Source organism: Lepidochelys kempii, chromosome 4 (assembly GCF_965140265.1).
Source record: "Lepidochelys kempii isolate rLepKem1 chromosome 4, rLepKem1.hap2, whole genome shotgun sequence".
NCBI classification, from domain to species: domain Eukaryota; kingdom Metazoa; phylum Chordata; order Testudines; family Cheloniidae; genus Lepidochelys; species Lepidochelys kempii.
The window spans coordinates 114,989,489-115,015,321 of record NC_133259.1 but is presented as its reverse complement, the minus strand read 5'-3'; positions in this window follow the sequence as shown (position 1 = coordinate 115,015,321).

Below are 25,833 nucleotides of genomic sequence, written 5' to 3'. Positions count from 1 at the left end.
CGGCCTGGTCAGAAGTGCTGACCAGAGCCTCCAGGGTTCCTTTTTGACTGGGCATTCTGGTCAAAAACTGGACTCCTAGCAACCCTAGTGAGAGAGAGAGAGAGAGAGCTGACTTCCTTCAGAAGCAGCAATCACTTAACAGCACACAGCAAAACTTCATAATTGCTCAGGGTAGAAAACTGAGAATACTTTATGAAGAGTATCTAACCTACTGGACACATTAGGTAGACTGGAACTTGACCAGGACACCAGAGCTAACTTTTTTAGGTGCTGAGGAATTTAGATAAGGAGGGATAGGAAAGCAAAGCTGGGGAGATGAGATTTCTTAGTAAAAGAATGATGAAACATAAGACTTTGAAGAATATAAAATTAATTAGTTAAAAACTTGATGGAGAAGATGGAAGTAACAGAAGAGAAGGCGGATGGAAATTGAATACAAAGTCTTGAACACAAAGATAATAAAATGATTGGGAATAAGGGACAAGCAGAGAAAAGTGGGGAGGCTTCAGAATATTTAACATGTAGCTGTTCTAGGTGGTGAACATTGTGGTGAACCCCACGGGGTCTCTATTTGTTTGCAGTGAAGTATTTCTCATTGTGAGGGGTATTCACTCTATCTGTGGGTGAGACAACTTGGATTTCTATCAGCCTGTCTTTTGTGATGGCCAGATCATGACAGGAAAAATATGGAGTTTTCTTTGTTTAAGTTTTGGATGGTGTCATACTGAGGTTTTGGAAATGTTTTGGGACCTTTGGATTATGACCTGTGAATTGGACCTATGTTCTTCTAGGCTGATGAAGTCCACTGGTGAGACTTGTTTCCTTTCAGGAAGCCATGACTTCCTGTAGTGATGGCTTTGGAACTAAGGAACAAATATTTAGAGCTTTGAATATGCTCATTTTAATACATCTACATAAAAATAATGGAAGGCTGAAGAAAAATTGTTGAAAATATGGGAAAAAGAAAAGAAAAGGGGATAGTAAAAGAAGGTGAAAAGGGGGGTGAAGGAAAAAGAAGAGGAATTAATACGGAAAGCAGGAAATAGAGGAAAAGAAGGTTTGTCCTTCTTGTCTCTCCGTTCCTTTTATTTCTCTTCCCCCTTTCACTTATCTCCTCCATATTCCGTCTCCTTTTTTTTTTTTTTTTTTTTTTTGGGTAGGGAACTGGGCATGATTTATATTTAAGATGAAAAGTCCCTACACCCTAACACTCAAAAATGAGATTGAAAGAGATCCCTGTATGGCATGCAAGAGAATGGAAGCTCTCCTTTTACGTCATACGATATCAGTTCAACACTGAAGGGGAAAAACTGCTGTAAGGCTGTTTAATGTGTGTTTCCTGACCCATGGGACTTGTCAAATCCTCGAACAGTTACTACTTTATTAAGAAGTTGTTAGATGAACTAGAAAGCACTTTGACCTGTTGGCATATCTTGAACAGCCTCAGAGATTCTTTTATACTTAAACTAAGCACTGAAGCAACATTAAACTGTTGAAATTTCAAGCTCCTTTCCTTTGCTCTTCCCCTCCTCCCAAACTCAGGGGAAAAAAAACAAAACCGTGTATTTGCTCCTAAAAGTGTTGCCAGCTGTACAAATTACTGCATATTTTAGCCTGTTCACTGGGATCAAACTAGATCAGCAATGGTTTAAAATTGGCAACATTTAATCTGATTAGAGTTAACCATACGGCAAGCTTTATAATAAAGATATAAAGAGGGTAGTGATGATTTGGAGTGGGGGTGGGGAAATCTATCCTAAATATGAAAGCAAATGCCAGGGTTCTCACTCATAAAATAATGTATTTCTTTTTAGTTTTTAAAGTGGCTATCAATAGTTCCAGAGATGCACAGATACCCAGATCTTCTAACCATAAGGAAGGTATAAATCATCACTATCCTATTTGGTAAGGTAGCATGATTATTATTATTAATTATTGTTATCAACGTTTGTGTACATGGTGTAATAGACGTACATGATGCTTTGCACAGATAAAATGCAAAAGCATGCTCACTCCAGCTTTGTTGCACAGTGGAGTAAGTTATTTACATGGTAAACAGAGAGAGAACACACACAAGTACTTGGTTTTGTTTTGTACAACTATGTTAATGGAAGTATGGCCCCAAGGCTCTCCTACATTCAGTGAAGCAGAACATGGCTGACTACTGTAGAAATGCTGGCAACTCTACTGCTGTAGTAATTCAAGGAACGGGTAGCTTGGTCCAAAGTTCAGTAAAGACAATGAAGAAACTCCCATTGATGTCGGTGAGCTTTGGATTAGACCCCATTCCTGATTCTGCCCTGACTTAAACCAGTTTTAAACCTATGGCTCTCCATTGTCTTCAGTGGAATTTCTCCCAATTTCCACTAGTGAAACTGAGAGGAGAATAAGGCACCATATCTCTTAAGTTCTTAACCTTCCTCCACCTCTGTTTTGGATCACAGAGTTTGGGTTTCAAACCAAGAGGCATAGCTATGTTGACATCAACAGAGCCATGTCCATTTATACCCACTGAGGATCTGTCCCTCAGTTCTCTGAGTCACAGACATATTCCTGTTTATCTGTGGCTGCGGGTGAAAGATTATTCCAAACACTGTCACCTCATCCACTTTAAGATCAGTTGTCATCTGTGTTCAGTAAGCATTTCTCATGTGTTCATTGGAACACTGCCCTGCGAGTGACATGCCTGATGGGAGGGGACTCCTTATTTGTGCTGTTTTGACTGAGAATCTCAAATGAAGTGGACTTTCTAGGATGGGTCTGCATGAAATTCCCAATCCACAGAAGAGGTCCAGAGGTCTAATGAAAGGCTAGAGAGAGAAGATCAGAGTAAAACAAAGGAGAGCATGCTGAACATAGTGAGTCTTAAAGTTTGCAAAACTTATCCAGACAAGTCTTCCATAGGTTTATTTCATGAGGTTTTTTTTAAATAGCTTGCATGTAGAAGGTAACATTTTTCCTTCTCCTAGCCTGACCTTTTCAGCCTCCCAGCCATTCATAGCTACATCCCTCTCTTCACGTTGGATATACCATCTGACTTGAAATGTCTCAAAATACCTCTTCCCAGTCGTCCCGTCTGCACCCCTGTTCTTTATGGTCTCAGGGTCTGAGACCATTTTTGAACATGAAACCCATTAAAAATGTGAATCCATTCTCAGATGAGGCATGCTGATTGATGTTACATCAGCACTTAACGTAAGAACGGCCTGTCACCTTGCCTCAGTGGGTCACAGCTGAAGATGCCAGATTCAGGACAGACTGCTGAGAAACAGGACAGACTCACCCCAAACTCGTGGGTATTCTATCCTTAGATTATACCAAGTTAGTAACAAAGGTGAAGTTACTGACTCACCGCACTGGTTAACGAGAAGTCAAAAATGCAGTCTCCGTAGGTATCACAGCCCTTGGCTCACCAGACACTGGAGTTTATGATGTGTGGTTACTGAAAACCAATTTCATCAAATATAGGGTCCTTCTAATCCCAAGGGATCAGCCACTTAGCCAGGTCAATATATAACTAAAATCTTACCCACTAATTATGTGATGCCAATCTTTTAATAACTAAAAACTAAAGCATTAATAATAAAGGTAAAGAAGAAGAGAGAGAAAAAATTAGTGGGTACTTAGCACCCACCAGCAGCCTGCTGCCCCCCTCTTTCTGCAGAGCCTCCCATCCACTAGTCGCCCTGCTGATCAACTCCTCCCACACCCTTCTAGCACCTCCCTCCCGCTGTGATCAGCTGTTCCCCGGCATGCAGGAGGCACTGCGAGGAGGTGGAGGACAGGGCACACTTGGGTGAGGGGGCAGAACTGGGTGGGAAAAGGCGGGGCAGTAGTGGGGGTTTGGGAGAAGGGGTGGGGTGGGCCCTGGGGCTGAGCAGGGGGTTGAGCAACCCCAGGGCCTGGAGGAAGCTGACGCCTTTGAGCTGTTCAAAACCCCTAATAATTTTTGTTGCCTTCTCTGTAAAAAGATCTTTTTTGAGATGGGGTGACCACAACTGCAGACAGTATTCAATGTGTCGGCATACCACTGCTTTATCCAGTTGCATTATAATATTTTCTGTCTGATTATCTATCCCTTTCCTAATGGTTCCTAACATTCTGCTTGCTTTTTTGACTGCTGCTGCACGTTGAACAGATGTTTTCAGAGAACTATCCACAATGACTACATGATCTCTTTCTTGAATGGTAACAGCTAATTTAGACCCCTTAATTTTGTATGTATAGCTGGGATTATCCAATGTGCATTATTTTGCATTTATCAACATTGAATTTCATCATTTTGTTGGCCAGTAACCCAGTTTTGTGAGATCCCTTTGAAACTCTTCTCAGTCAGTTTTGAATGTAACTATTTTAAGTAATTTTATATTGTCTGCAAGCTTGGTCATCTCGCTATTTGCTCCTTTTTCCAGATTATTACAAATTTGTTGAACAACACTGGTCCCAATACAGATCCTTTAGGGACCCGGGTATCTAGCTCTCTCCACTGTGATAAATAAACCACTTATTCCCTACACTTTGTTTCCTGTCTTTTGTTATAGATCCATGAAAGGACCTTCCCTCTTATCCCATGACTGCCTACTTTGCTTAAGAGACTTTGGTGAGGGATGTTGTCAAAGGCTTTCTGAAAGTCCAAGTACACTATATCCACTGGATCCCCCATGACCATTTGTTTGCTGAGCCCCTCAAATAATTCTAATATGGTTATGAGGCATGATTTCCTGTTACAAACACCGTGTTGTCTCTTCCCCAACAAATCATGTTCATTTATGTGTCTGATAATTCTAGAGACATTGGTAGGTGAGGTAATATCTTTTATTGGACCAACTTCTGTTGGCGAAAGAGACAGGCTTATGAGTTTACACAGCGCTCTTCTGCTGCTGCCACTGCTCTGTGTAAGATTGAAAGTTTGTCTCTGAAATTAGGCTCACTGGCCTGTAATTGCAAGGATCACCTATGGAGTCTTTTTTTTTTTTTTAACTCAGCATTATATTAGCTATCCGCCAGTCACCTGGCACAGAGCCTGATTTAAATGTTATATACCACAGTTAGTAGTTCTGCAATTTCATATTTGAGTTCCTTCAGAACTCTTGGGTGAATACCATCCAGTTCTGGTGACTTATTACTATTTAATTTATCAATTTGTTCCAAAACTTCCTCTATTGTCACCCTAATCTGTGACAATTCCTCAGATTTGTCACCTGCAAAAAATGGCTCAAGCGAATCTCCCTAACATCTTCTGCAGTGAAGACTGATGCAAAGAATTCATTTAGCTTCTCCACAACAGCCTTGTCTTCCTTAAGTGCTCCTTTAGAACCTTGATTGTCCGGTGGCCCTAGCAATTATTTGGCAGGCTTCCTGATTTTGATGCACTTACAAAAAAATGTGCTGATAGTTTTTGTATCTTTTGCTGGTTGCTCTTCAAATTCTTTTTTGGCCTGCCTAATTATATTTTTACACTTGATTTGCCAGAGTTTATGTTCCTTTCTATTTTCCACCATAGTAGGGTTTGACTTCCAATTTTTAAAATATGTATTTTTGTCTCTCACGGCCTCTTTTACTCTGTTTATCCATGGTGGCAATTTTTTGGTCCTTTTTTATAAATTGGGGTATATATTTAATTTGAGCTTCTGTTATGGTGACTGTTCCTTTCAATTTCCATTTAATTAGTGTCATTTTTTTGTAGTTCCCCTTTTGAAGTTAAATACTACTGTGTTGGGTTTCTCTAATGTAGTACACACACACACACACACACACACACACACACAAAAGGATGTTAAATGTAATTACATTTTATGGTCACTATTACTGAATGGTTCAGCTATATTTACCTCTTGGACGAGATCCTGTTCTCCACTTAGAACTAAATCAGGAATTGCCTCTCCCTTTGTGGGTTCCAGAACTTGCTGCTACAAGAAGCAGTCATTAATCTCTGTATCCCATCCAGAGGTGATATGTACCCAGTCCATATGGGGATAGTTGAAATCCCCCATTACTATTGGGTTTTCTGTTTTTGTAACCTTTCTAATTACCCTGAGCATTTCACAGTCACCCTCACCATCTTGGTCATGTGGTCAGTAGTGTATTCCTATTGCTATACTTTTATTATTCAAGCATGGAATTTCTATCCATAGGAATTTTATGATACTGTGTGATTCATTTAAGATTTCTATTATATTTGACTCTATCCTTTCTTTCACATATAGTGCCACTCCCACCAGCATGACTACTCAGTCTTTCCTATATATTTTGTCACCTGGTATTATTGTGTCTCATTGATTGTCATTGTTCCACCAAGTTTCTGTGATGCCTATTATATCAATATCCTCATTTAATACCAGGCATTCCGATTCACCCATTTTTGTATTTAAACTTCTTGCATTTGTATTCAAGCACTTACAAAATTTGTCAATATTTAGTTGTCTGCCTTCATGTGATGGAACATGTGGGGGAACTTTTAAAGGTGCAATGGCATTATGCATCCAACTTCTATTGACTTTAAATGGAAGACTGCTAGGTATTAATGAACAATGATTTGTGCATTTGAAACTCTCTGCAATAACATTTGACCTGATATGCCGTCTTTGGGGAGGTACAATAGTCTCTGCTTCCTGTGCACCTCCTTCACCTTCTAGCATCAGCCCCTCTTTGTCTCGGGCTACGTCTTCACTAGCACTTTTGTTGGTAAATGTTTTGTCACTTAGGAGTGTGAAAACACACTCCTGACCAACAAAAGTTTCACTGACAAAAGCACCAGTGTGGACAGTGCTATGTCAGCAGGAGATGCTCTCCCACCAATATAGCTACCACCACTCACTGGGGGTGGTTTAATTATGTCACAAGGAGAGTTCTCTCCTGCCGGCATAGAGTGGCTACACAGGAGACCTTACAGTGGCACAAGCTGCAGCTGTTCATCTGTACCGCTGTAAGGTCCATGGTGTAGACATAGCCTAGGTCTGGAAGCATTTTCCAATTTCTTTTTAGAAAGCCTAGCATTTCACATGCCCCTTTTGATCTTGCCCACCCCTGAGGACCAAAGTGACTGGCTTCTGGTTTCCATGTCAGTGGTTCCTGCCTGGAGGTGTAAGTCTGAGTCAAGCTCAGTTTGTCTTTAAATCGTCAGGATTTACAGTGCATTTTCTGGATCATTTCATCTTATCAGTCTTTCTATTTTATATTAAATATGAATGATTGAAAGATTCAAAACCTTCCATCACACAAACCAATTGCCTTTGCAATTGTATTAGGACAAAGAAAGGAGAACAAACGGAGCTGCCTTAGCGAGGAGTTGGGATGAAGATGAGGCAGGGACTTTAACAATTTTGCTTGAAAAATTAAGGGTGTGATTTTGCTTCCAATGAAGTCAATAGTTTTGTCACTGAATTCCTTTGGAGCAAGACCAGTTTTTGATGTGGATATTTCTCAGTTTTTGGAGCGCCTAGGCAGCTCCAGAACTCTGACCTAGAAGGCTCAGAAAGGATTTCTCAGAAGGTTACTTACATTACAGCCCTACAACTGAGCCAGCTAGTTATTACCAAGTTTGATGCGAATGGGTGATTTTCAGGTGGAAGATTGTCTAAACGATCTTGTTGCTCTTTAGTGGCTGGTCCATATAGAAAGTTAATTATCCCTGGTCTACACTATGAGTTTAGGTTGGATTTAGGAGCATTAGATCAGTTTAGCCCTGCCCCCATCCACACTACAAAGCCATTTTTTCCGACTTTAAGGGCTCTTAAAACCAGTTTCTGTACTCCTCCCCGACAAGTGGATTAGCACTGAAATCGACCTTGCTGGGTCCAATTTGGGGTAGTGTGGACACAATTCGACGGTATTGGCCTCCGGGAGCTATCCCAGAGTGCTCCATTGTGACCGCTCTGGAAAGCACTCTCAACTCAGATGCACTGGCCAGGTAGACAGGAAAAGCCCCGCAAACTTTTGAATTTCATTTCCTGTTTGGCCAGCGTGGCAAGCTGATCAGCACAGATGACCATGCAGAGCTCTTCTGCACAGGTGAGCATGCAGTCCCAGAATCGCAAAAGAGCTCCAGCATGGACCGAACGGGAGGTACTGGATCTGATTGCAGTACGTCCCTTGGCCCGTGCCACTTCCAGCAGCTCCCATTGGCCTGGAGCAGCGAACCGCGGCCACTGGGAGCTGCGATCGGCCGAATCTGCAGATGTGGCAGGTAAACAAACCGGCCCGGCCTGCCAGGGGTTTTCACTGCACAAGCAGCAGAACAAGTTTGGGAACGTCTGTTATAAAGGAATGTATTTTACTAAAAGTGAGCTAATATGTTTCAGAATAATGATTGTTGCAGACTTTAGCTGGAAAGTTCTGCAGTATGCAGTGGGAGCATTTTTAAAATAATGTCTAAAATTTAAATGAATGCATTTGATTTTCCTACTTTTCTGGCTTATTTCTGGATCTGTTTTAATTTTATACATGAAGTTGGTTGCTAAGTCTATATATAAATATCAAAAGGAGGTTAAAAGAACATTAAAGTTTCAAAGGAGGTTGTGAAGGCTAGGACTATAACAGGGTTTAAAAGAGAACTGGATAAACTCATGGAGGTTAAGTCCATTAATGGCTATTAGCCAGGATGGGTAAGGAATGGTGTTCCTAGCCTCTGTTTGTCAGAGGGTGGAGATGGATGGCAGGAGAGAGATCACTTGGTCATTACCTGTTAGGTTCACTCCCTCTGGGGAACCTGGCATTGGCCACTGTCGGTAGACAGAATACTGGGCTGGATGGACCTTTGGTCTGACCCAGTATGGCCATTCTTATGTTCTTAGCCCCAATCTCTTTACCCAGTAAGTGCACATCTCCCTCCTTCCCCCCACCCCTCTGGCTTTCATGTCCCCATCACTTTTCCCAGCTTTCCCAGTATCCTCCCCTGAATAGCCCAGCTCTCAGCTTCTACCCTAGAGGCTTTGTCCCAATCTACTCCCTCTGCCCCATTCCCAATTTCACCTCTTACCCCTCTTCATATCATTCAGGTGGCTTCCTCTTCTATGCTGCAGGAGGGACCTTGAGAGCACAGGAGAGTCAGTCTCCCAACTCTCAGTTACTGTGCCAGGCACCACAATGGCCCCCAGCTGCAGCAAGTTCAGGGAAAGTCCTGTTCAGCTTCTAAACCCCTGTGATCAACCGTACTCAGTGTAAACAGGATCTTTGGAAACTTTAGCTGCCAAACTTTACCAGTCTCTACTGAGCATGTGCACAGTATGATTTTTCTAAAGCTTATAACATGGCCAAATCAGACTTTTTTTTTCATTCCTGACAGCGGGGTGACACCTGACTGCCAGCCAAATTTCAAGTCCCTGCCACAGACCACGGAGATGCTCAACAAATCAACTCAACAAAAAGGTTCCAAAAATTCAGCTTGAGGCAGGCCCCCAGCATGGAGAATTTCAGCCTGAATGGTTAAAATTTGGCAAAGTTATAGGCAAATTCAAACAGAGTCCTATAATGGGACATGTAAGGCAACCTTACCTGTAGGTGGTGCTGCCAGTTCCACCAACATTATCAATTATTATTCTTATTTATTTGTATTGCAGTAGCACCAAGAAGTCTAAATCATGGACCAGGACCCCATTGCGCTAGGCACTGTACAAACACAGAACAAAAACTAACTCCTGCTCCCAAAAAGCTGTATAATAAAACCTTTTTTAAAAAAAGATTCTGAAAATATGGCAGAAATAAAGCACTATTTCCATTTTGTAAACACCTGTAATTACAGCCTTGCCTACACTGGGGGTTTCAGCTATTAGGGACTAGCCACCAGTATAGCCATGCTAATCAAACCCTTACGCCTGGTCTACAGCTAACATTTATGTCAACTTAGCTCCATCACTCAGGGCTGTGACAAATGTTATGCCCTGTGTGACACTGTAAGATCCACCTAAATTCCTCTCTAGATACAGCTAGGGCAACAGAAGAATTCTTCCGACAACCTAGCTACCGCCTCTCAAGGGGGTGGATTGACTACAGTGATGGGAAACCCCCTTCCCTCTCTGTAGTAAGTATCTACACTAGGCAGCATAGCTGCAGTGCCTGTAGCACTTGTAATGTAGACTTACCCTTAATCTATGTGGGAGCAGCTGTGATTGATGTGCCAGGGTGCAGGTGTTGTTGCAGAGAGCAAAGGTATCCTCCATTTTGGAAAGTGAGGCATTGGACTGTAGGGAGCTGCAGTCAAAACCAGCCTCTGGTGGCTGTTTTTGAAGTTACATAAAACACCAAAGTGGAGATAGGCAAAACTGCTATAAACAAGATTTGCATCAGTGTCCCTGCTTGAAACTGCTGCCTGGTACAAACTGTGATTTATACAGCTTTGCCTGTCTACATTCAGGGTTTGCACTAGTACAGCTATACTGGTGGCCAGCCCTCAATGGATGTAACTGGGGCAAGTCCCCAGTGCAGACAAGCCCCATGTTTCTTTCTTTGCATGTTCTCCTGGTGATGATAATGCTGCTGACAAAACAGTTTGGTAAAAGATTTGCTGCTCTCTCCCTCAGTACATATAACTTTAAGTCATAACGCAGTTTGCCGAGAATAAAGGTGAGGAGGAGCAAATGTTATGTCATTTCTCAGCTGAATGTCACCTGCCCCTGGTTGGTTGTTTCATTTCATCATTGGACAGCATTTCTAGTCAGTGTCATTTTGCCCAGCAATTACAATTTTAACAAACTCTGAATTAGCCAGCAATTGTGTTCTATGAGACTTGAGCTTTTCTGAATAACAACACATGCACTACAGTTGCCGTGAAATCTGTTTCATATTTAGTGTAACAAATTATGCAAAGAACACAAAATAAGAACCATTTAAAATTCCAGTGGGCCTTTCTGGAGTAATGTTTGTTTGGCTGTTTCCCTTCTGCTCTTATTAAAAAGGTGATTCACTAAAAGTAATTGTGTAACAAACCAGAAAGACAATCAGTTCAGGAAAGCGGCCTAAGAGCCTATAGAAAACCAAAATGAAAGTCTTTGTTTCTTTTATGCCAGGGAGAGTTTTACTACATAATCTTGAATGGACACTTGGCTTAGACACCACACATCTCTCGCCAACAAGGAAAATTCCAAATATTTCTCACTATCAGATCTTTCAAACGCTCCTTCTACCACAGTCCTTCTGTACAGAAAATGTCCTTTCCTAAATGAAGAATAATACTAAGGAGATGGAATGGCACTGAGGACTGGTAACAAAAAACAAAGAATTTTAACTTTAACTTAATTTTAACTTTTAATTTTATATACCAAGATGCTTTAGAAATAGCTGAAGGAGGGAGAGAGAAAGGACAGACAGTTTATATAGATATCCTTGGTTCAAGTCAGGCCTGGGCAGGTGATTACCAAAAGTTATTGCCATTTAATGGCTGCTTTTATCCAGCTCTTTGGGGAAATGGGGACATAAAAAAATGGCACTGTGATGGGGTGGACTAGTCCCAAAAGCCCCCTTGCTGGAGGCCTCAGGGTTCTGCCACACCCATCCCAGGAAAGGAGCAGGCTGGACTGGCTGCAGGGGAAGCAGCCAATCAGGGCCCAGGAGGGCCATATAAAAGGAGCTGTAGAGCACAGCAGTAGTCAGTTGCTACTTGGAGCAGAAGAAGAAGGACTGTAGGAGCAGCAGGGCCAAGGATGGTTTGCTAGCAGAGACTAGGGGAGCATTGAGGAAGCTCCTGGCTGGTTGCAAAGACTGAGTGGGGACTGAGCCTGGGGAGGGCTGCAGGAAGATAGTGTCTCCAGGGAGGAAGGCCTGGGGATACAGCCCCATATCAGGGGTGGACTACTACCACCAAAGGGATGCTGAGATAGGCCCTGGTGGACTGTATACCCTGGAAGGGGTTTGTGCTGGTTAACAGGAAGACAGTGTAACTTGGCCGGAGCACTGTGTCACTGACAAACCCAACTGAGAACCCCCGAAAGGGGTCACCAGAACTAAAGAATGCAGACATGCCCAACCAGAAGGGGGCACTCATGAGAGGTGGGTGCCAACCCCATTACAGGCACTAATTCAGTATTAACAACCTCAAGTGTTGAAAAATCAAGCTTCAGAACATCCATAGCTAGCTGTTCTGTTGTCACAGTACAAGCCCCTATGAGGTCATTGGCTCAACATCCTTGGCTATCTGTTCCTGCATCCAGGTTCAGGCCTCTGTGAAATCCACTAGCTCACCACTGCTAACTTGATGGACTGATGTCATAGCACAGGTCTCTGAGAGTATTTGCTCGACAACTCTAACTGGCTGGACCTACATCAAGGTTTCTGCTCCACTTGCTGGTGAGAAAGTCTTAGAGATCAGTACACTCTTGAGTCAGGCACAGTTTCTCTTGCTGCTCCTACATCAGATTCTCTGCCTGATTTCACCAGGCAATGCAGAAACAGCAATAGGAGTAGCTCTGGAGAAAATGAGCTCCCACAAGCTCAAGAGAGGGAGATGAAAGGGAATTCCCTCTCCAATTTCAACAGCAGAGGAACTATGTTCATCCTTAATTTAAACGCCGCTATTTCGTCCTTGCTTTTTTAACAGAGAATCCAGAATGGTAGCTTTCAGAAACCCTTCCTTCATTACTGCTTCTTCACTGGAAACAGGTGAGTGCTTTTACATAAAATGACTATCTCAAGTTAGCTCTCTGTGTCTTTAAAAAAACCACAACAAACTTTTTTTTTTCAGTGAAGACCAAGCCCCTGAGGCTAAGCATTATTTCATCCCTTCAGGATGACCTGAAAGAGATTTCCCAAGGACAGTGGGTTGTAGTAAAACAAGATTAAATACCAGGACAGAAAATCAGCTTGAAAGAAAAGAAATAGTGTGTCTAACACATTTAGTCTTATACTTTGCAAAAGCTAGTCTGGATAACTATTTGGGTTATCATCCTTGTCTCTCTTCTCTGTGCTTTGCTCAATTTATATATCTTTCTGGCAATGTGGTAGGGTATCCAGTGTGGTACTAAGGTGGGCAGGTGGGCCAATTAACTCCACAGGCTGCACCTGGAGGAGAAGCCAGGCAGATGGGAATTGACTGGAAGCAGGCTCAACTGGACAGTAACAGGAGGAACATCATACCCCTACTCCTGAATGCATGTTTGGTTGTATTTGTTACTGAGCAGCTGTATGGGTGTATACAGGATTCCAAGAAGAGGGAAGCCAACGCCAAACTAACAACAACAAATGCCCCCTTTAGGAAGGCCGCCAAGCCAAGCCCTGCTAGCAGAGTTCTTAGTTCCCCTATCGTTCTAGGAGGTAAACTGGCTTTCTCCCTTTCCTTTAGCCATCGGGGTTAGGGGAGAAGCCATTTAACCCAGTTCATAAGGCCTTTACCTCAAAGCCTTCAATCAGAGCAACCCAACTTATACACAGAAAAATAAAGCATCTTGTGCTCAGGTCAGGCTAGTGGTCTGGGGCCTGTAACAGCCAGCGTTGTTCCTAGCCCCAGCATTGTTCTCTCTTGCTCAGCTTCCTTTTCTTGTTCATATAGCCCAGTCCCAAGGACAGGGCAAGGTGTTCTTTGACTTTTTCCCCTTTTTTGTCTTGGTTGTAAGTATCAGACTATCCCTTAAAGAGGTAATACGCCCCAACACAGGATATTTAAAAATCCCTTGGGTTTGGTGTCATGTGGTTTAGAGTGCTTTAGCACCCAGACACAATGGTCACTGGTACACTAGAAATACATCTAGAGATGTGTAGCGAGATTAGCAGGCTGACTTTCCAAAACGCTGAGCTTCTGCAGCTATTATTGACTTTAATGGAGGGGAGAATATCAGACGTTCAGCAGCTCTGAGAACTGGGCTTTAAATGTTAGTCCAGATATGTTTGTTAGCACCACCACCCACTGCACTGTCAAACTGTAATTGCTAACACTGTAAATATTTTTGACACTGAGTGCACCTCTTCTTCCCTTTGGATCTTTTCCATATAGCTGTGCTGACGCTCCATTTGAGAATTAACCCACCAAGGCTCAGTAATGCTCACTAAGTAAGCCATAATTCCCATCATCTAATATATCTAGGTTGTCTTGCTTGTTTTGCATCCGTACAGACCATGCTAGAGGTTAAACTCATCTACTCTTCTTATTCTCCTTCATCTTTTATTTCAGAACAACCCTATTTTCCACCTTATTTTGTATGTTGCAAGTACTTATACGATCATTTGAGTTAACAAAACTTTCCCCTCTCTTCTGCTCCTACTGATTTAAAGTATAATTAAAGAGGTCTGAAAGGTTTGCACCTAGGAGGTTGATGCCCCTTCTGCTAAAGTGAAGATTATTTAACCCAAATAGGCTCTCATCATGGCAAATCCCAATGGGACGTAACCTCCTGGCAGATTGAGCAACACCCACATCGATCTCTAGCTAGGTCCTTAAAGCTATCATCACAGAAACCATTCTAATGATCCATGAATCCAAAACCCTCCTCTCTTACCCTAATCAAGATTTCAAATGTGGGGCATGATTCTTCCTTGCAGCCCACATCTCCTCTTCTACCTTCTCCCAACATCTGTCCATGCAATATTCCAAACTTCTTTATGAAGCCAGAAAGTTAGCCAAAATTGTTTTTATCTAAAATGTGGGAGTATGAGTGGCATATCATGGCATTTCTGAGGAGCAAAATTTGATGCTAGTTGAACTATACAATATCTGGATTAAAATATGCCAGGTTCATGAAGACTAAATTGTATTATATAGAAAACTTATTGAAATAAATGAAATGCTTAAATAAATGAAAGATAAGGCCAAACACACTAGCTTATCAGCCTTACTTATGAAATGCCCATGAACTTAACTGAGGGTAGGCATATTACCAACAATGTTGTTCAGGAAAGTGGTTTTTGAATAGTGGGCCATCTGGTGATTTGATAAAAGTATTTAGTTTCTCAAGGCAATCTGAGTGTATACTCCCTAGGCGCCACCGTTTATAGACTAAATTTGACTTGCATGTGGATTCAGCATTACAAATAAGAAACAGCAGCCGTTGGACATGTACACTAATGTAGTCCTTTCATCACCCAGTTACCCTTAAGCATCTCCTTTCCTATTGTAATTTAGGTTAAATGCAAAGCATTAGTCCCATCAATAAAAACTAATGGTTATACTTAAAAAAAGAGGCTTATTTAAAATAAATAAATAGCTTGCTTTTCCCCTCCCTATCTGACTGTGTCATGTTGTATTTGGAAGCCGCAGGAAGTTTGCTGGAGGGTGGATTGCAATCTTCGACTGCTAAATACAAGTCGATCAAAGCAGTGCCTGTTGGCACCGCTGTTAAGGGTCAGTCTGCATTTCTGGTCTTAATCCTATTTTCTGGGCAGTTCTAACTCACCAGCTAATGCTAATGTTGATATTAAACTAGGGTGACCAGATGTCCCAGTAAAACAGGCATTGTCCTGATATTAGGGGCTTTGTCCCCATCCCAATCAAAGTCCTGTCAGGACGTCATTTTGCCCAGATTTTTCACAGTGCTGAAGGAATCCGAGCCATGCCACGTGGAGGAGCTCAGGCTTAGGCTCCTTCAAGGAGGCCTACTTTGTACTGTAGGGCTCCTTCGAGGAGCCCTGTGTGCACATTCTACTTTCAACTTTTTAAATCTTATATACACAACTCCCCCCCGCACCCTCCTGGAAATGTTTTTTCCCCTTTTTCCACACTTGCTATCTGGTCACCCTATCTTAGACAGGCAAAGACAGAACCAGGGGATGCATTTTTTCTTTACCAATTTAACATAATCATATGTTATGGCACTGGTGTGTATGAAGAACCTATTGAGAGAAAGCAGAGTTGACAATATGAGTAAAACATGTGCACTGCAATATCTTGTCACAGTGGGAACAGTGTAACATTAACTCCTATGTATTCTTGCCTCAGAGCAGTTAAGTTAGTAACTGAATGTTCTTTAACTCTGATATTTCAGTTGACATGGCTCAGGTTAGAACCAGGGAATTTTTATAAGGAATCAAACATAAATGATATGCCATATTTTAGCAAATCAAGAGAGAAACAGACATTGTGGGCAAGATCTTCAGCTAGTATAAATCAGAGTAGGTCCACTGACGCTAACAGAGCTACCCTGATGTACAGTCAGTGAAGATTTTTATGGTACCACCGAGTCTGAAATCACACAGAACTGTATCAAATAACTTTCTGTTTCACAGTAGCTGAGATCTGCCTAAAAAAGGAATTCATACAATATTCTATTTTTAGTGTACGTGCACACTTCAGCTATAAATATTAAATATGCCACTTATGCCTATTGTTGGGGTTGACCTACTGTACACTAATACTGACTCCTGACTCACTACTCATGAGCAGGGTAGAGTTTCCTCATGAAGCCAATAATGAGATCAAGTGCTGAAGGCAGGAGGCCCACGCAACATTTTTTTGCAGTTAGTCGTAGTCACAGAGTTTAAGGCCAGAAGGGACCACAAGAAAACCATTCCCAGAGAGTAGTTATCCGTGGTTCACAATCATGCTAGAAGGACATAACGAGTGGGGTCCACCAGGGATCAGTTCTGGTTCTCTTCAATATCTTTATCAATAATTTAGATACTGGCGTAGAGAGTACACTTATAAAGTCTGCAGATGATTCCAAGCTGGGAGGAGTTGCAAGTGCTTTTGGGGACAGGGTTAAAATTCAAAATGACCTGGACAAACTGGAGAAATGGTCTGAAACAAATAGGATGAAATTCAATAAGGACAAATGCAAAGTACTCCACTTAGGAAGGAATAATCAGTCGCACACATACAGAATGGGAAATGACTGCCTAGGAAGCAGTACTGCAGAAAGAGGTCTGGAGGTCATAGTGGATCGTAAGCTAAATATGAGTCAAGAGTGTAACACTGTTGCAGGGGTGGGGGCGGGGGAAGCAAACATCATTCTGGGATATATTAGCAGGAGCATTGTAAGCAAGACACAAGAAGAAAAGGAGTACTTGTGGCACCTTAGAGACTAACCAACTTATTTGAGCATAAGCTTTCGTGAGCTACAGCTCACTTCATCGGATGCATACTGTGGAAAGTGTAGAAGATCTTTTTATACACACAAAGCATGAAAAAATACCTCCCCCCACCCCACTCTCCTGCTGGTAATAGCTTATCTAAAGTGACCACTCTCCTTACAATGTGTATGATAATCAAGGTGGGCCATTTCCAGCACAAATCCAGGGTTTAACAAGAACGTCTGGGGGGGGGGGAGGAAAAAACAAGGGGAAATAGGTTACCTTGCATAATGACTTAGCCACTCCCAGTCTCTATTCAAGCCTAAGTTAATTGTATCCAATTTGCAAATGAATTCCAATTCAGCAGTCTCTCGCTGGAGTCTGGATTTGAAGTTTTTTTGTTATAATATCGCAACTTTCATGTCTGTAATCATGTGACCAGAGAGAGTGAAGTGTTCTCCGACTGGTTTATGAATGTTATAATTCTTGACATCTGATTTGCTCAAGAAACTCCCTGAAAAAGCACAAGATCAAATCCGCACAGACACACCCCTGGAACCCCGACCTGGGATATTCTATCTACTACCCAAGATCCATAAACCTGGAAATCCTGGGCGCCCTATCATCTCAGGCATTGGCACCCTGACAGCAGGATTGTCTGGCTATGTAGACTCCCTCCTCAGGCCCTACGCTACCAGCACTCCCAGCTACCTTCGAAACACCACTGACTTCCTGAGGAAACTACAATCCATCGGTGATCTTCCTGATAACACCATCCTGGCCACTATGGATGTAGAAGCCCTCAACACCAACATTCCACACAAAGATGGACTACAAGCCGTCAAGAACACTATCCCCGATAATGTCACGGCAAACCTGGTGGCTGAACTTTGTGACTTTGTCCTTACCCATAACTACTTCACATTTGGGGACAATGCATACCTTCAAATCAGCGGCACTGCTATGGATACCCGCATGGCCCCACAGTATGCGAACATTTTTATGGCTGACTTAGAACAACGCTTCCTCAGCTCTCGTCCCCTAACGCCCCTACTCTACTTGCTATATTGATGACATCTTCATCATCTGGACCCATGGAAAAGAAGCCCTTGAGAAATTCCACCATGATTTCAACAATTTCCATCCCACCATCAACCTCAGCCTGGTCCAGTCCACACAAGAGATCCACTTCCTGGACACTACAGTGCTAATAAACGATGGTCACATAAACACCACCCTATACCAGAAACCTACTGACCGCTATTCCTACCTACATGCTTCCAGCTTTCACCCTGACCACACCACACGATCCATCGTCTACAGCCAAGCTCTGCGATACAACCGCATTTGCTCCAACCCCTCAGACAGAGACAAACACCTACAAGATCTCTCTCAAGCATTCTTACAACTACAATACCCACCTGCGGAAGTGAAGAAACAGATTGATAGAGCCAGAAGAATTCCCAGAAGTCACCTACTACAGGACAAAGAAAATAACAGAACGCCACTAGCCGTCACCTTCAGCCCCCAACTAAAACCCCTCCAACACATTATTAAGGATCTACAACCTATCCTTAAGGATGACCCAACACTCTCACAAATCTTGGGAGACAGGCCAGGCCTTGCCTACAGATAGCTCCCCAACCTGAAGCAAATACTCACCAGCAACCACATACCACACAACAGAACCACTAACCCAGGAACCTATCCTTGCAACAAAGCCCGTTGACTACTGTGCCCACATATCTATTCAGGGGACACCATCACAGGGCCTAATAACATCAGCCACACTATCAGAGGCTCATTCACCTGCACATCCACCAATGTGATATATGCCATCATGTGCCAGCAATGCCCCTCTGCCATGTACATTGGTCAAACTGGACAGTCTCTACGTAAAAGAATAAATGGACACAAATCAGATGTCAAGAATTATAACATTCATAAACCAGTCGGAGAACACTTCAATCTCTCTGGTCACGCAATTACAGACATGAAAGTTGTGATATTACAACAAAAAAACTTCAAATCCAGACTCCAGCGAGAGACTGCTGAATTGGAATTCATTTGCAAATTGGATACAATTAACTTAGGCTTGAATAGGGACTGGGAGTGGCTAAGTCATTATGCAAGGTAACCTATTTCCCCTTGTTTTTTCCTCCCCCCACCCCCAGACGTTCTTGTTAAACCCTGGATTTGTGCTGGAAATGGCCCAACTTGATTATCATACACATTGTAAGGAGAGTGATCACTTTAGATAAGTTATTACCAGCAGGAGAGTGGGGTGGGGGGAGGTATTTTTTCATGCTTTGTGTGTATAAAAAGATCTTCTACACTTTCCACAGTATGCATCCGATGAAGTGAGCTGTAGCTCACAAAAGCTTATGCTCAAATTGGTTAGTCTCTAAGGTGCCACAAGTACTCCTTTTCTTTTTGCGAATACAAACTAACACGGCTGTTACTCTAAAGACACAAGAAGTAATTCTTCCACTCTACTCTGTGCTGATTAGGCCTCAGCTGGAGCGCTGTGTCCAGTTCTGGGTGCCTCATTTGAGGAAAGATGTGGACAGATTGGAAAAAGTCCAGAGAAGAGCAACAAAAATGATTAAAGGTCTAGAAAACATGGCTTATAAGGGAAGATTGAAAAAATTGGGTTTGTTTTGTCTGGAAAAGAGAAGACTGAGAGGGGACATAACAGTTTCCAAGTACATAAAAGGTTGTTACGAGGAGTGGGGAGAAAAATTGTTCTCCTTAACCTCTGAAGATAGGACAAGAAGCAATGGGCTTAAAATGCAGCAAAGGCAGTTTAGGTTGGACATTAGGAAAAACTAACTAAATGGGTAGTTAGGCACTGGAATAAATTGCCTGAGGAGGTTGTGGAATCTCCATTACTGGAGATTTTTAAGAGCAGGTTAGACAAACACCTCTCATGGTGGTCAATTATTTTTTGTCAAGGTCCAAATTTCTTGGCCAAGGTATACTGAAGATCCAGACTCCAGAAAAAATAAAAAAAAAATAACAATGATAAGTAAATAAAAAGATTATGGGGTCCATTCAAAAGCATCTGGTGATCCAGCTTTGACATGCAGTCTGCCTATTGACTGCCCTAGTCTAGATAATACTTAGACCTGCCATGAATGCAGCAGACTGGACTAGATGAGCTCTCGAGGTCCCTTCCAGTCCTATAATTCTAAGATCATCTAGTTCCTGACCTCTTGTATATCACAGGCCACTAAATACCCCTCACACCAAGCATAACCACCAGAACTAGACCAAATCAGTACAGCACTCAATAGATTAAACTATACAAACTTTCAAAAAAAGGCTTTTGTAATATAAGGGCTTCCTCCTTCCAGATATGAGTCTGACATAAAATTTCCAAGAGTCACCAAAACCGAAAAGGACAAATACCCATGATTATTGGTTATACAATCTTCTGCCCAATGTCACAGTGCAAGTCAATACAGCAGAATCCCTGTCCCCACTTATAGGGCAAGATGGAACTGTAAGTCAGACATAATAAATGGGTTGACTCTAGTCATGTACATTAATTTCAGCATACTTGCCTCTGTTCTATTAGGCAAAATAGATTGAAGGCAAAAACACATATCAGATCTGATCAGTGTGGAGGAGGTATAGACTGTTTGCATGTTTCCGCTTACTGTTCCTTTTCACGCTGAGAGACATTCAGCGTAAACCACCTCTGACTTGAGAGATTGACAATGTTCCTGGTGTTGGATATCTTCAGTTGTAAAAGCTGTGGAGGATAAATTGAAAAGACTGGAAAATAAAACTACCAGTCTTGGTGTCTTTATACACCTTTGGGGTAAGGACCGTGTCTTCTATGTAACGAACATCTCCAGGCACATCAAGAGAGCTCAACAAATAGCTTCTCATCCTCACCTCCAAGACTCTGCACAGCTCTCCCAAGTTGCACCATCTCTCTTCCAGCTGCCCTATGATCTGTTGATCCACCTCTCCTGATGCTCCCTGGGCCTCTTTGCCCCTCAAGAGCTACCATCTTTTCTTATGCCATCTCCATGCTTGGAAGATTCCCTCCACCCCCATCTCTAGACCATGCAACCTCACTCTCCTCCTTCAAATCTCACCTCAAAACCCACAACTGCCAGTTAACCATCCAGTGCTGAATGAACTCTCCCCAGCTTTCATCCCACTCTCCTCCAATTTCAGCCAGCTGTAAAAGGGGGAACTGACACACTACATCTGTAGCAATAAGTATATCTGACCTTTCACTGTTGCAATAATCTTTGTCTCCCCACCCCTCTTCTAAACACTCTCATCCCTTTTGTTGTTGCTGTGTTCGACCTAATTTAGATTGCCAGGGACAGGGCCCTGTCACTTTTTTTAACTGGAAGAAGAGCTCTGTCTGACGCAAAAGCTTCTCTCTCACTGACAGAAGCTGATCGAATAAAAAATATTACCTCATCTACCGTGTCCCACTTTTTTAAGCATCATACATACCTATGTTGCTGGATACATTAAAGAAAAAATTAATAATAAACAATGAAGTTAAAGTTCCTGTTAAATGGTTTCACTGTAGCATTCACAGTACACTAATATCAGGCAACAAGAAAATCAGGTACGGAGTATTAAAGCAGGTTTTGACATAATTGATAAAAGAAACTATAGTTAAGAAACTCAGAAATACTGGAAAATATTGGGAATCTGGGATAATCGAGTATGTGGAATGTGTCTGAAGCTGGGAAGCAGCTTGTTGGAACACTTTGCATTATTGGAAAATATAGGCCCACAGCTGACAGGTGCTCAGCTCCTTGCAGCAATTGGCTGGAATCTTGGTATTTTTTGAAACAATGGGTCTAGTTCAAATCCTTACAGGACAGAGCATAATATTAGCAAGAAAATCTGACCCATTGTTACTTTGCGGGGAGGAGGGTAAAGAAATGTTCTGGTTTCCTGAACATTCAGGGGTGGGGATAGAACTGGGTGGGAAGAGGCAAGGAGAGGGTGGGGACCTGGGGCAGAGTGGATGCGGGACAGGGCCAGAGGCTTGGAGGAGGGAGGCGGGACCTGGGGCAGAGCAAGTGGTTGAGCACCGCCTGAATGTTCTGGCGTCCTGCCATGGGGGTGGAACAAGGCACAGCCTGTTCACTTGTGTGGTGGTGTCAGGGTTATAGCCAGTGGTGAGCTGGAGCCGGTTCGTACCGGTTCGCTGGAACCGGTTGTTAAATTTAGAAGCCCTTTTAAAAGGGCTTCTAAATTTAACAACCAGCCAAAAGTGGCTCCTTAGGCACCGACTCCATGGGTGCTCCAGGGCTGGAGCACCCACCGGCAGCTCCCCGCCAGGCGCCCACCCCCAGCTCACCTCCGTTCTGCCTGCACCTCCTCCCCTGAATGTGCCACCCCGCTCTGCTTCTCCGCCCCCCGGTTTCCCGCGAATCAGTTGTTCACGCGGGAAGCCAGGGGGGCTGAGAAGCAAGCGGCGACTTCACACTCAGGCCCAGGGAGGCAGAGGGGAGGTGAGCTGGGGCGGGGGGGCACGAGGAGGGCCCTCCGCGCAGCAGCAGGTAACCCGGGGGGGCGCAGGGGAACCCCTTCCCGTCCCAGCTTGCCTCCGCCTCCCTGGACCTGAGCGCGAAGCTGCCGCCTGCTTATCAGCCCTCTCCGGCTTCCTGTGTGAACAGCTGATTCGCGGGAAGCCGGGAGGGGGCACAGAAGCAGAGCAGGGCGGTGCGTTCAGGGGAGGAGGCGCAGGCCACGCAGAGGTGAGCTGGGTCTGGGCGTGGGGTGGGGAGCTGCCGGTGGGTGCTCTGCACCCACCAAATTTTCCCCCTGGGTGCTCCAGCCCTGGAGTCAGTGCCTAAGGCGCCACTTTTGATGTGATCAGTGGGGGGAGAGGCCGCTCCCCCCCCCAGCTATGCTACCCCGCCCCTAGGAGCCAGAGGGACCTGCTGGATGCTTCCTGGGAGCCGCCCCAGGTAAGCACCACCGGGACTCCCCACCTCACCCCCCGGCAGGTCCCTCTGGCTCTTAGGGGCAGGGTGGGCACCCACTACAGTAGCCCACGAGACCCTCCTGCCCGGTTCTAGGGGCAGTCAGGGGACAGGGGAGGGGGATGGATGGGGCAGGGGTCCCGGGGGAGGGCGTCAAGGAACGTGGGGCGTTGGATGGGGCAGGAGTCCCGGGGGGCGGGGGTGGGCCTCAACCTCCTCATGGGGTGAGGAGGGAACCGGTTGTTAAGATTTTGGCAGCTCATCACTTGTTATGGCCCCACTTCTCCTCCCTATCTCCGTTGAGGCAATATTCATGTTGGAGAGCACACAAAGGCAGTAGCACAGCTCTGCCCTGAGTACAGGGACTGTGATTGTGCTTGGCCCTTGGGTGGGGCAACTGAGGAGGAAAAGAACATTGTTTGCCATGCCTCTCACCATACACCAGCATCACATCTGGCCCTTCATATTTCCTTGACTGAGTCATATGGCTGCAAAGAGTTATTGTTCCTGTGAAGCCAAGAAGTTCTTATAATCAAAAATACCTAGCTTGGAGCAAGAAGTAAAACTAGCTCAATGATCAACTTATGAAAGGAGGACGCTATAAACAATTATCTTCCCATATGTTATGGTCATTGGTGGCTTTTACTGGGCAGTATCTGGTTCTAGACCTGACTGTATCTCTCTTTCCTTACATCTATCTAAGATATTGACGTGGCGCCCATTACTATAATACCTGAATGCCTTTCAGTCTTTAATTGTTGTATGCAGTATTGTAGCCATGTCGGTCCTAGGATTTTAGAGAGATAAGGTGGGTGAGGCAATGTCTTTTATTGGACCAACTTCTGGTGCTGAGAGACGAGCTTTCAAGCTTATACAGAGCTGCAGAATAGCTCTCTGAAAGCTTGTCTCTCTCACCAATAGAAATTGGTCTAATAACAGATATTGCCTCACCCACTATGGCTCTCTCAATCTTCAATGTATTTATTATCCTCCCTAGCACTACTGAGAGGGCAGAGAGACAAAATCTCTTTCCCTAAGTCAGATTGCAAGTCAGTGGCAGCACAGGAAAATGAACCCGAGGCCTTGTCTACACTCCAGAGTTTTGTTGACAAAAGTCATGCCGCTTTAATTAAAGCACTGGTGCATGTCCACATTATACTCCTTGTGTCAGCAGAGCGCATCCACACTAACAGCTTTTGCATTGACACAGAGAGCAGTGCACTGTGGGTAGCTATCCCACTGTGCAACTGGCCACAGAGTGCTTTGGAAAGGGTTTGCAATGCCTCATGGGGCAGATACAGAGTCACATGATGCACGCAGGTTTCTCAATCCCTTTGTTCCATGGGCATCCTACTAGATTGCCAGATGCTTTTCGACTGAAGTGGAGGAGGGGGAGCAGAATGTGTGACGGGGAGCATGTGGGAGCAGGAGAAGAAACAGACAGAGTATATGTTGGGGGCATAGCACTGACTTCCTCCGGGCCGGGGGGGGGGCGGTGCTCAACCACTTGCTCCGCCCCAGGTCCCGCCTCCTTTCCCCAAGCCTCCAGCCCTGTCCCGCATCTGCTCTGCCCCACCCTCTCCCTGCCTCTTCCCACCCAGTTCTACCCCCACCCCTGAGTGCGCCCCATCCCCACTCCTCCCCCTTCCTCCCAGAGCCTCCTGCATACCAGGAAACAGCTGATTGTGGCAGGCGGGAGGCACTGGGGGTGAGGGCAGCTGGCTGCCGGTGGGTGCCAAGCACCCGCTAATTTTTTTCTCGGCGCCTATGGTCAGGGGAGTGTGTGTTGGGGGAGAGTGAGTGTGTCGGCATGTTGTCTCTAAATTCAGACAGCTGCTGGAAGCAACCAATCCTGAGGGAGGGGGACACCCCAGACATCAGCCCCTGCCTCTCCCTGGCTTTGTACAGCAGTCTCTCTCTCTCACACACACACACACACACCCCTGCCCCCGGCCTGCCTGCCTCTGTGTTCCTTGTGGAGGACAGAGCAACTTTCCACATTAATGATTTGCTCTTTGTTGCCTGCAGCACAGCAGCAGGCTCAGCTGTCAGAACTTCCTAAAGCTTTGAAAGGGGAGGGACACATGCCTGCAGGGCAGCTGAGTTCAAAACAGTGAGCAGAGCGGTCACGGTGGGCATTGTGGAATACTGGAGGAGACCAGTTAAGTCGACATAATGAATGGCAGCGTCTGCACTGACACTTGGTCGTTTTAACTTTGCCGCAAAGAGCTTTATGCCTCTTGTCACGCTGGTTTTATTTTGTTGGGAAAACAGCAAGTTTTGCCACCAACAGTAGATTTGTAAAAAGAAAAGGAGGACTTGTGGCACCTTAGAGACTAACCACTTTATTGGAGCATAAGCTTTCGTGAGCTACAGCTCACTTCATCGGATGCTGTAGCTCACGAAAGCTTATGCTCAAATAAATTTGTTAGTCTCTAAGGTGCCACAAGTCCTCCTTTTCTTTTTGCGAATACAGACTAACACGGCTGCTACTCTGAAGCCTGGCAGTAGATTTGTAGTGTGTACTTCTCCACTGTTGCCTTTTGCCGACAAACCTGTGTAGTGTAAACAAGTGCTCCATCTCTCAAATCCCAGGGAAGTATTCCAACCCCTAAACCACCCTTCCTCTCCTTATGTGTTGAAATTATTTACAGTGGATACACTTAGGCCGGAATGTACTTTGGCCTGTAAATATTATAAAAATAATTTTTATAGTGCACTCCATTTAAGTTAATATTATCAATGCATGATCCTTTCATGAAGAGTCACACAGTCCCAATCAAGCCCCATTATCCCATGTGATCCTCTGATTAATTGCAAATGGTACATCCTACAGGATCATTTGCTTTATCTGCATGCCAAATTCAGATCCAGCTATTGCTCTGATTATTAGATTAATCCTGAGATTTTTTTCCCATTAATCTGTCTATCTGTA